This window comes from Hydra vulgaris, chromosome 08 (assembly GCF_038396675.1).
Source record: "Hydra vulgaris chromosome 08, alternate assembly HydraT2T_AEP".
Classification (NCBI taxonomy): Eukaryota; Metazoa; Cnidaria; class Hydrozoa; order Anthoathecata; family Hydridae; genus Hydra; species Hydra vulgaris.
This window is the reverse complement of record NC_088927.1, coordinates 20,705,274-20,716,673: the sequence shown is the minus strand read 5'-3', so window position 1 is coordinate 20,716,673 and position 11,400 is coordinate 20,705,274.

Here is an 11,400-nt window from a genome sequence, read left to right as displayed (position 1 = left end):
TAGTGCTAAAATTCTTTTTATATCAGTTTCGGTTCAAGCGCTATTTTGTACGCAACGATAAAAAATATATAGAAAATTTTGACTCCCCGTTAAAATTGCATAAGAAAAGAAAAAAATGGAGTTAAATAGCAATATAACTTTATCAATTTAAAGAGTTGAGATAGTTCTGTGTTTGAATTTCTTTTTCATTTTTATCCTAGCCATATCCGTTTAGTTTTTATTGGATATTTTCGATCAGTGTGCGGAATGGTATGGTGTGCGGTTTGACCCGGTTTTACTTTACTATTTGTTTTTTTGAATACTGTATGCTCAACTAATATTTTATCGTAGCTAGGCTCGGCTCTTATACTTATTTTGATGTAAAAACACGAATTAGTTTCAAGCGTGAATTACTTACATTACTCATATTAAAATATATAGTTTTCTTACATTTAAAAGAAATTTTTTTTACAGAAATTATTTTACAGAAATTATATTAATTTTATGTAGTTAAATAAAACTTAACTACATAAATTTAGTTACTTATATGTGTTACTGTTACGTGAAAAAGTGATAGTTATGCATTTAAATTGATTTCAATTGTCGTTTATTTTTACTTTAAAAAGTAAATTACTTTTAATGGTAAGCTTTTTAAAGTAATTTTTAAAGTAATTTGCTTTGAAAAGTACTTTCGCAGTGTTAATTTACCCGTAAGTTCCTTTATGCATGTTTTGTCTACATAGAATCAGGCTAGCCTGCTTATGATATTTGGAAGTTCTTTGCATTTAAAATTTAATTAGAGGGAGAATGCGTATAATATGAGAATGCGGCCGTGGCGCAGTGGTGAGAACGCATGCTTAATAAGCAGGAGATCCAGGTTCGAAACGAGCTCTGGACATATTTTCGCGTCACGGTAAGGAAGGAGGCGTGAACTTCCTGGTTAAATGCACTTCCGCGGTGCTCTGTGACAAGACCGTTAGGACTTCTTGGGGCACCTAAAAAAAAAAAAAAAAAAAAAAAAAAAAAAAAAAAAATATACAAAAATGTTTTTTAATGCAAAAGAAGTTGTTAGCCATTTCTCTGAACTTAAAAATAATAATACAGGGGACTGGTGGACTCCTAAAAATAAAATGAAGTTATGCTAAAAGGGTAATAATGACATTCTATGGGTAAGTGTTACGTATACAGTCTCTATCGATTTGAGGTGATTTAATTTCATTGTATGATATGATTTAAGCAGGACGTGTTATTTGTAAAAATGAAATTGAAAAAAAATACCAAAGATTTTAACTTGAAAAAATAATAATACTAGTAAATATTATGCAGCTATTTCTCTTTTAAATGAAGCATTCATGTGCTTAGAAAAGGTTAGAAAAAATAATCATGTGCACATCATGAACACATCATGACAATCATGTACAATCATGTATTTATCATGAACACATAAGAACGTTAGAAGATAAAAATTCAAAAAATTTTGGCATTCTATACAAAGCTAAGCAATTAGTAAACCAAAACTGCTTAAAAAACTTATATTTCTCCCTCATACATGGTTATATAAACTATGCAAATATTGCATGGTGCAACTCTAATGTAAGTAAAGTTAAAAAATTGCTTAACAGACAAAAACACGCTGTAAGAATTATTTCAGGTGCAGGTCGTTTTACACATTCTAAAGAACTGTTTAAAAATCATCACATACTTAATGTATTTCAGTTGAACCTTTATCAAATTCTTATATTTATGTATAAATTTCATAATAAAGTAACTCCTATAATATTTAATACACTTTTCAATAAAATTAACCACGAGTACCCTACAAGATTTTCAAATTAGAATTATGAGCAATCTAAAATGCACTATTTGGTTACAAAATTTTCTATGGCCATCAGAGGTCCTAAATTATGGAACACTTTATTAGATAACCAGCTGAAAAATTGTTCTTCACTTAATCTATTCAAACAAAAACTCAAACAAAAATTTCTTAAAGATGTTAATGAATTAAATTCTTTTTAAGATTCTTTTTTTCTTCTTTTTTTAACAACTATCTTCTTAACTGGTCTTTAATTTAAATTTTCCTTAAATTCTCCTATTAACTTGTTTTTAATTTTTAGGTGTAATTATTATTATTATTATTTTTTTTTACAATATTCTTTTGATTATAGATTAGTTACTGATCTTAACATACTTGTAAAATTTGTATTTATTTTTATATAATACAAAGTAATTTTATGTTTACATTTTAATGATTGGACACATTTGCTGATAAAAGCACGTCGGGGCGTAGTGATAAGGCAAATATTGTCTTTTTTTAGCCCCGGTCATGTAAATTTTATTTCTATAAAACGGCAAAGTATTCTTTTTTTCATGACAAAAAAAATTAAAAAAAAAAAAAATGTAAAAGATATTGCCTACCCTGAAAAAGCAGATTTTTTTTTTAAACATCTTCGCTTCCAACAAGGCTGCAAGCAACCACTAATTTAAGTTGGAAGTTACTGGAAGAGAAAAGATGAAGATTGCAGAGCAAGATAACGATTGACAGACGACTTAAAGAATTGCAATTTATATGATTCGGAAAAGCAAAATGAAGAAAGCGAATTCCAAAGAACTGATGTTCGAGGAAAAAAAATAGACGAATAAGAGTTTTTAGAGCACTTAGGAATTGTCACAGAAAAAGGATGAGATTTAATTGAATGACGAGTAACACGAAAATGAATTTTAGTGGATGGCACAAGAGACACTAGCTCTTTAGAGCAGTGCCCATTAGAGTATTTGTAGAAAAGAGAAAGAGAAGCATTATGACGATGTGACAATGGTTGGAGGTTGGCTACAAGAGTAGGTCAAACTATGTTTACGGTGCGTTTTTGCACCTTGTCTAAAAGAGAAAGGGCATCATTAGAAGATCAGCCCCAGATATGGCAACAGTATTTCATACAAGGCCAGATTTGAGATTTATAGAGATAGAGAATAGAATCCGAAGTAAGAAAGTGTCGAGCTCGATAAAAAGATGCAACCTAAGCAGATGCTAATTTCGCAACAGATTTGATATATGGTTTCCAAGAAAGATACAAAGTAAGAGTTAATTCTAGAATATGAAGAGTGTATGACTCATCAAGTACATCACCGTTCATAAATATAGGAAGATCTAAACTATTGCGATAACGATTAGCTGAAAAAAGTTGAGTGAATATCTGGAAGATCGTTAATGTAAATTAAATAGATTATAGGGCTAAGGATAGAACCTTAAGGAACCCTTGAAGTTACAGAATAAGAATATGAGGGCTGTCCATCGAGGGCAACTTTTATACTACGATTGGAAAGGAGGGAATCAATATTCTTAAAGATACTGCCAGATACACCATAAGAAGAACGCTTATGGAGAAGACCAGCATGCCAAACTTTATCAAAAGCTTTTGAAATGTCAAGAGCAATGACCTTAACCTATCCACCTTTATCTAATGCACAATAAAACCTATCGGTTATTACTGTTAGCAAATCAGTTGTAGAACGAGAAGATCGAAATCCATTTTTATGGTCAGAAAGAAAGTTATTAGACTCAAGATGAGAAATTAGGTGTTTGTTAATTAAAGATTCAAAAACCTTGTTTATGATAGGAAGAAGACTCATGGGACGGTAGTTAGACGAATCAGATCGCTCTCCAGAATTTTTGAAGATAGGGATAACAGATGCCGCTTTCCAGCAGGCTGGAAAACAAGACTCTGAGAAGCACTTGTTGAATAGTTTTGAGAGTATAGACGACAGATCCGGAGAACACTTCTGCAAGACAATAACAGGTATGTTGTCAGGGCCACAAGCTGTAGAAGAGTCTAAGCAGGAAATCACTTTAGATACAAAAGCTGGAGTGATACGAATATCAAGCAATGGATCCACCTGTTTTTTGGAAATATCAGGTAGAACGCAGCTAGTGGAATCAAGAGATGATATTGATGAAAAGTTTTTAGCAAACAATTCAGCTTTGTCTTTAGATGAGGTGACAAAGTCTGAACCATACAAAAGAGGAGGAATTAAAGATTTTCCCTTATTAGTAATACTATTAAAGATTCTCTACAAGTCACGAGAGCCTAATTTTTGAGATGAAATACGAGGTTTCATGACCTAAGAATAGCGGGTTTGGCGTTAGACAAAACCTTTTTACAATGGTTTCTAGCAGTATGAAACAGACGTCTGTTCGTCAATTCTGGAGAATTGTTTTGCTGATGGATATGGAATTAACGGTTTTGATTGGCAATCGCAGCAGCACAGTGTGAGGAAAACCATGGAGGAGAGTGAGGCTTGACCTGGAATTGTCGAGAGGGAACAAAAGATTCCATGCCAGCCTAAATCCACGAAGTTACGTAATAAGCACATTTGTCAACAGGAAGACGAAAGATTGCTACCCAAGGACCATCACAAAGAAAATCATGGAAAGAATCCCAGTCAGCTTTAAGGTAGTTGTAAGAGTCACCGATTCGGCAGTCGGTGATTGTCTGCCGAATCACTGATACTAGAGCCAAACCATTCAGTTTGATGAGCATTAAAGTCACCGACAACAACAATATAGGATGATGGATAAAGAGAGAGGACTCGGTCAATGTGATCAGAAATAACATCAAAAAAAGAGTGAAGTCTTGAGATGAAGAAGAGCGATATAGAACAAAGAGAAAGGCGATAGAGTGAAGTGGTTATGATTACATTTAAGATCACATTTTAGCATCACAGTTAACTTTTTCTTTAAACTTTTCTTGAGCAATATCTTTATTTTTAATGCTTCACTGACAAGCTTGTGATTGTAAACTACTATCACAGTTTCTTTAAAGTTTTTTAAACAATGAAGTTGGATGAGTATTTCTACGGTTTATAACCGTACCAAAACTTGAGGCAGTAAGTTTTTTATATTGTTCTTTATTTCATTTTTATTTTTTTTGATCTTTAGTTTCTGATTTAATTTGATTTATTTTCTCAACTTTGAATAACATTATGCAAGCTTTAATTTTCCTCAGCCAAATTAGTTTTAATTAAATGGTCCAAATCAAATCAAATTAATATATTTTCACTTTATTAACAACTGTATATATACATACAATCATGCTCGACATTTACGGACAGTTAAAAACTGATGACCTGTAAAGACCTATGATAGTATAAATTAAAGCATAATAATAATAATAATAATGATAATAATAATTAATAATAATAAATATTATTAATAAATAATAATAACAATAATAGTAAAAGTTGTAATAATAATAATAATAATAATAGTAAAAATAATATTAAATAATATAAAATAGTAATTAAATTAAATAATATAAAATAGTAATATAAAAAAGCATAAGCTACACATATTTTTCCACTATAATCGAAATAAAACATTTATAGCAAACAGTGATTATCATTAATGATAATGCAAAATAAAAATATAAAAATCTTAATAATATCAATAACAATAAATATAACAGGTAAAAATAAGAAAAAAAAAAGGAGAGAAGTTTAACAACTTGAAAAGAAAAGGCAAAGAAGGAGAAGCCCAAGGAGAGCTTTGTTATGTACCAGAATTTTTTAACCATAGTATTTTAGAAGGAAATATAAATATTGAATATGCATTAAAGTAAAATAAAAAAGTATTATAAAAAAAAAGAAATAGAGAATTAAGCATGGCGATTTCATAGAAAATAGTTTATTGTTTATTTATTACATGTTACATGGTTTAATAACAAAGCCACAAACTTTGGAGCCATATAAACTTTTCAGGATGATGAAAGTGAGAGTATTGGTTGCGACTTGACGAATATTTATATATTTTTATGTTTTATTTTTAGAGTTGTATATTTTTATTTTTGTTTTATGAGTTTTCTATCTTTATTTCTATTTTGTGGGTTTTATGTTGTTATTTTTATTTTATATTTTTATTTATGAGTTTTATACTTTTACTTATTTAAAAACTTAGTTATAGAGAATAAACAGAGGGTGATTGCATAACTGATAGTTCATTCATTATTTTTATTGAGGATAAACATTTTTTACATGGATTATAAATGCGTTTCTATTTATCATTTTGGTGAATATTTTTTTAGTTTCAACATGAAGAGATTTTCAACAGTGAATTGATTGATACTTATGTGTTTGTTTTAAAGACATAGAAAGAAACAATAAGATACAGACCTAAGTTTATAACTATGAATCTCGTTTGTGAACAATGTAGAAATTTTTTCATTATAACTAGGCTTAAACTTTTCAACTTTTTTTCATTTACTCGTAAATAAATATTTCACAAAAACGATTTTTATCAAATTTAATTTCAATAACACAGCCTTGTCATTCCTTGGTTTAATTCTATATAATAAAATATTTGGTTTAATTCTAATTTATTTTACATAGTTCTCTTTGAATAACTGATTACCAGCTATTTTATGTTTAGCAGCTCTTCTTTTAAAATATCGGATGATACTATATAAATAAATATATTTTAATGTGTTATCGGAAACAGAGATGTTGTCTTTCGACCATTAAAATACATCTTAAGAGATTAATTTGTTTTATCGTTGTTAAATTCCTCATTTGTAATTATACAAAATGTTGCATTTAGTGGAATGCTAGTGCTTTTGAAAAAGCTAGAACCAGCAGGAATAGAGTTAATTATTTATTCTTTTACTTACTTATACTTGTAAAATATGCTTCAAATAATCTTCTCTAAGAAATTCAACTAAATATTTGTTTACATTACAATGTAGTTATTCTCCTGTGGAGACAATAAGATTTGTACAAGATTTTGGCGTAAATGTAATTAATTATAAAAGAGGAAACTATTACCTAGGTACGAGCAAGCCACGAAGTAATGAAAAATTAAAAAAACTATGAATTGCGAGTTTTTAATTTTTCTGTACATACCAACACCATAATGCATCGCGTGAAATTATAATAGGTTAGCAGACTTCAACATCCCTCAGAATTGGGCCGTATTTTTCGATTACCGTGTTATTTTTTGTTTTAATATATTTTCGCAAAACTTTAGCCGACTCTGCGTCCTTAAGGTTAAGGGATGTTAGATTTTTTATTTATTTAATGCTTTGATGAAACAATGGTCAGTGATGACGGAGTAGAAATTTGTGAATATGTTGGACTATATATTTTAGATTTACTAAGTAAAATAATCAATATAAATGATTTAGGCCTTTATCGCGACGATGTTTTAATAGTAATGCGTAAAAAATCTGGTCCACAGTTCAATAAAATTAGAAAAGATTTTAATTTTGTAAAATGTTAGTTTTCGCATCGAAATAAACATAATTTCAAAAATTGTGAACTTTCTTGACGTCACATTTAACCTCTGTGAAAATTCATAAAAGCCTTTCAAAAAACCAAACGATGAATTGTTATTAATATTAACTCAAATCATCCACCCCAAATTCTAAAACAAAACTCAATTTCAATTAATAACAGGCTAAACCAAAACTTGTCTAATGAAAATGTATTCAATTCCTCTAAACAAATATTTGAAAATGCCCTTAAAAAAAGTAGTTTTGAAAATTTTGAACTAAAATTTGACCATGAAAAAAAGAATACAAAAAAGCGAAATAGAACTAAAAATGTAACTTGGTTCAACCTCCCATAAAGCAAAAATGTTTCCATCAACATAAAAAAAGTGTTTTTAAAATTGGTCTATTTGCATTTCTTGCCCTGTAATAAATTACATATAATATTTAATCGAAATACAATTAAAGTTAGCTACAGTTGCATAAAAAATATAGAAAGAATTGTAAAAAGTCACAATGTTGTTTTCTTTTACAAAATAGAAATCTTAAATGAAAAAACTACAGAAAATTGTAATTGTAAACAAAAAAACACAACAATTGTCCAATGAGTGGAAGTTGTTTAACAAAAAAATTGGTATATACATGTGTCGTTTCCTCTCAAAAGTTACCTGATAAACAATATATAGGCATAACAGAGGGTGAATGGAAAAAACGTTTTGCCAATCATTAGCAACCCTTTAAAAATAAAAAGTATTCAAAAGGCACCATGCTGTCAAAATATGTATGGGATTTAAAAGATAAAAATATTAATGATATTATACCGAAATGGTCCATCTTTAAAACAGCAACTGCATATAAAAATATTTCCAAAAAAATGCTTATATGCCCCTAAGAAAAAATTGAAATTATTACACATGCAAACCAAGAATATTCAATAAACAAAAAAATTGGAATTGATTTCTAAATGCAGGCACGAAAATAAGTTTTTCATTTAAAAAAAATTTAAAAAAAAACCAGAAGTAATCAGTTACTTTTTTTTTCAACTCAACACCCCTGTTTCTCATAGCCTGTACAGATGTTGCAACAGCATCAACTAGTGTTAACCCAACATGAGCTACATCTGCTAAAGTAAATAAGTAATTTTTAGTTTTAAAGGTTATCATAAAAATAAAAATTTAGAGTTTTTTTCATTGCTTTTTTTTTTAGATTAACTGTATTAAGTTTTTTGACATTTACCAAAATGAGCAAGGGGTCCACAAAGCATGCATCCATACCATAGGTTTATAGAAATAGACTGTTTTAAATGTTTTTGTAAACTTTAAATAAGGTTAAAAAAAAAAATGTTTTCTCAGTAAAATTTTGTTTATCTGCATGCAGTTCCTGAAGTTTTTTTGAAACAACTGTTTCTTTGACTTAAATTACGCTGGTAGATCAGAATTTTTTTAAATATGTTTAACTTAAAATAATTGCTTTTTTTTTATAAAAGTTAGTTCACAAAGTGTTACAAAATTTGAAAAAGTTGGCGTTAAGCTCAAAAAGCCTTGGATAAACACAATTTAATTCTATGTAGCTCATTCCAAAACCAAGTCATTGGATAATTTGTTATTTAAATCTTTATAAACATGCATTTCAAGGTCTTATATTAAACAAATATTTCACAAATAAAGTTGTATTTTAAATTTTATATTTGTAATAGTTTAAATAAGTATTTTTTATTTGTCATATGATGTGGTATTGTATGTTTTTATTATGTGTTAATATGTATTATATAAGGTTATATGGGTTTACATTTTGTATTTTGTTAATATGTGTGTGCTGTTAGTAGTTAAAATATGTACAATAAACTCTGAATAACTCAATAACCCTTAATAAATCGAACTAGTTTTTATTTATGGATTATACTCGCAATAGCTCTAACATTCTCTAATGAGGTAGTTTCTTGGTTTTTTGGAAGTTTGAGTTATTAAGAGTTAACTGTAGTATGTTATGCTACTTCCTAATTTTGTAATGTTATTGTTTTTGTGTTTTGTGTTGATAGACGACTTAGCTTTACTTCGAGATAGTGTCTATTGTTAAGAATGATGATTGGGTTGTTTCATTACCAAAATTGGCTACATATAATTATTCAATAAAAGCGAAGGATTCATTTTTTAAACAAAAACATTAGGGTGGTTCTAAAAACAACTTTTTTTGAAAATGTTTGCTGGCACTCCCTGAATGTGTTCTATATAATAATATAATACTAGAGTTAAATATTTTTTGAATAAAAAATGTTTTTAGGGGTTGCTACAGAGCCTCGAACACTACATGTATATATATATATATATATATATATATATATATATATATATATATATATATATATATATATATATATATATTATTTAAAAATATGATATTATTGATATTATGATAGTGATATTATTTAAAAATATGAATAGTTTTATAATTAAATTATTATTTTAGATTTTAGTGAACAAAAAGTTGCGTCTTTTAAACTAAAAACGAAAAATAGGGAATTTAAATTTAAAAATAGGAACTTTTTGATTATACTTTTTTTCCTTGATGTGTTTTTTATAAAATGATAATTATTTTTAAAATTTTTATATAATTTTGTTTCGTTTGAGACCCAACATGACAAACTTTTGAAAAATTTTTTTTTAAATAATCTTCTCTCTAATCTAACCTAATTTATGTTTGAGGGTCGGTAGCAACCCCTTAAAATATTTTTTATTCAAAAACTTGTTAAATCCAGCTTTTTTTTTATTATATACAACATATTCAGGGAGTGCCAGCAGTCATTTTAAAGTTGTTCTTAAAACCACCCTAAAAAGCATATATTTTTATCTTATTGGGATTACTTCCTTTAAACGTTGCTTTTTCAAAAAGAGTTTATAATCCAAAGTTGCAACGATAATTCTTAAAACCTTCTTTAAAGAAAAACATCTCTTAAGGTGGTACAACACCAAATAAATAAAAAAATGAAATAAACCTCCAAAGAAAAAATGCTTTTAAATACAATTTACTCAAATAATTTAAATAAAAAACAGCAAAAAATTTTTTTTTTAAATTAGCATCAGGGCCATAATGGCGGAAAAACTATCAAAGTATGCATTTTTGGACTAAATTTCAAAACATAATATCTAAGGCGAGCCTTCATCATATGACCTGAAATTTTGTACACTTACTCTAAACACTGTTTTATTCCATTTAACAAATAGATTTTTTAAATATAAAAGTAAATGATGAGTTATGTAGATTTTTCTTCATGTTTTATTTATTTTTTGACGTTTTGGAGAGATCTGACTAAAAAAAATAAAACATTACTGATCATAAAAAAAATCCATCTGTTAAATGAATTTTATAGGTATTTTGAGCAAGTACTGAAAATTTCAGATCAAATGAACAATGCTAACTCAAGAAACTGTTTTTTGAAGTTTAAGCAAAAACGAAAAAACGCGAACTGAGATAAACAGCTATGAAAAATTCTTGATATATATTTTTTACAATATTAATTTAAAATCCTCCTGAAACATAACTGTCATTACATTCTTTTGCTTTCTCCTCATCTAGGTGACCTTTTTTGATGGCTCTAAGAGTTTTTATTCTTTTTTTTCCCTTCTCTGATGACTTGCACCTCATTTGACCTCTGATGACTTGCACCTCATTTTCCCTTCTCTGATGACTTGCACCTCATTTGACTAATCCTTTTTTTATTTTTAGAAGTCGCTGAAATATTTGATACCTTACCATTTGAACTAAAATGTCTAAAAACACTAATAACACCCTGTGCACCATCATTGTATGCTAAATTAGCTGAATATGTTCCCATTTCCAGTGTTGATTTAGAAAAAAAAACTCTTTTTGGTACACGAGCCCAAATAAGTCCATTAAGTGCCTCCTTAAACATTTTGATAACAATTCATCTGATTGTAAATTTATAATTATTGGTAGAATTAAATCTTTTATCCTCAGAGGTGTAGTAGAATTGGGTTTATAATTCTTTTGATTTAGAGCCCAGTATTTGCACCAACTATATTTTCCACGAGAACAAAACTGGTGGCGTGTGTATGAATCAGGAAAATCGATGAAGTGGAAAAGTATGGCATAAACTGCTTTCTTTATTGAGTACAAGTTTCCCACATTAGATCTAATTGCAAGATCATAC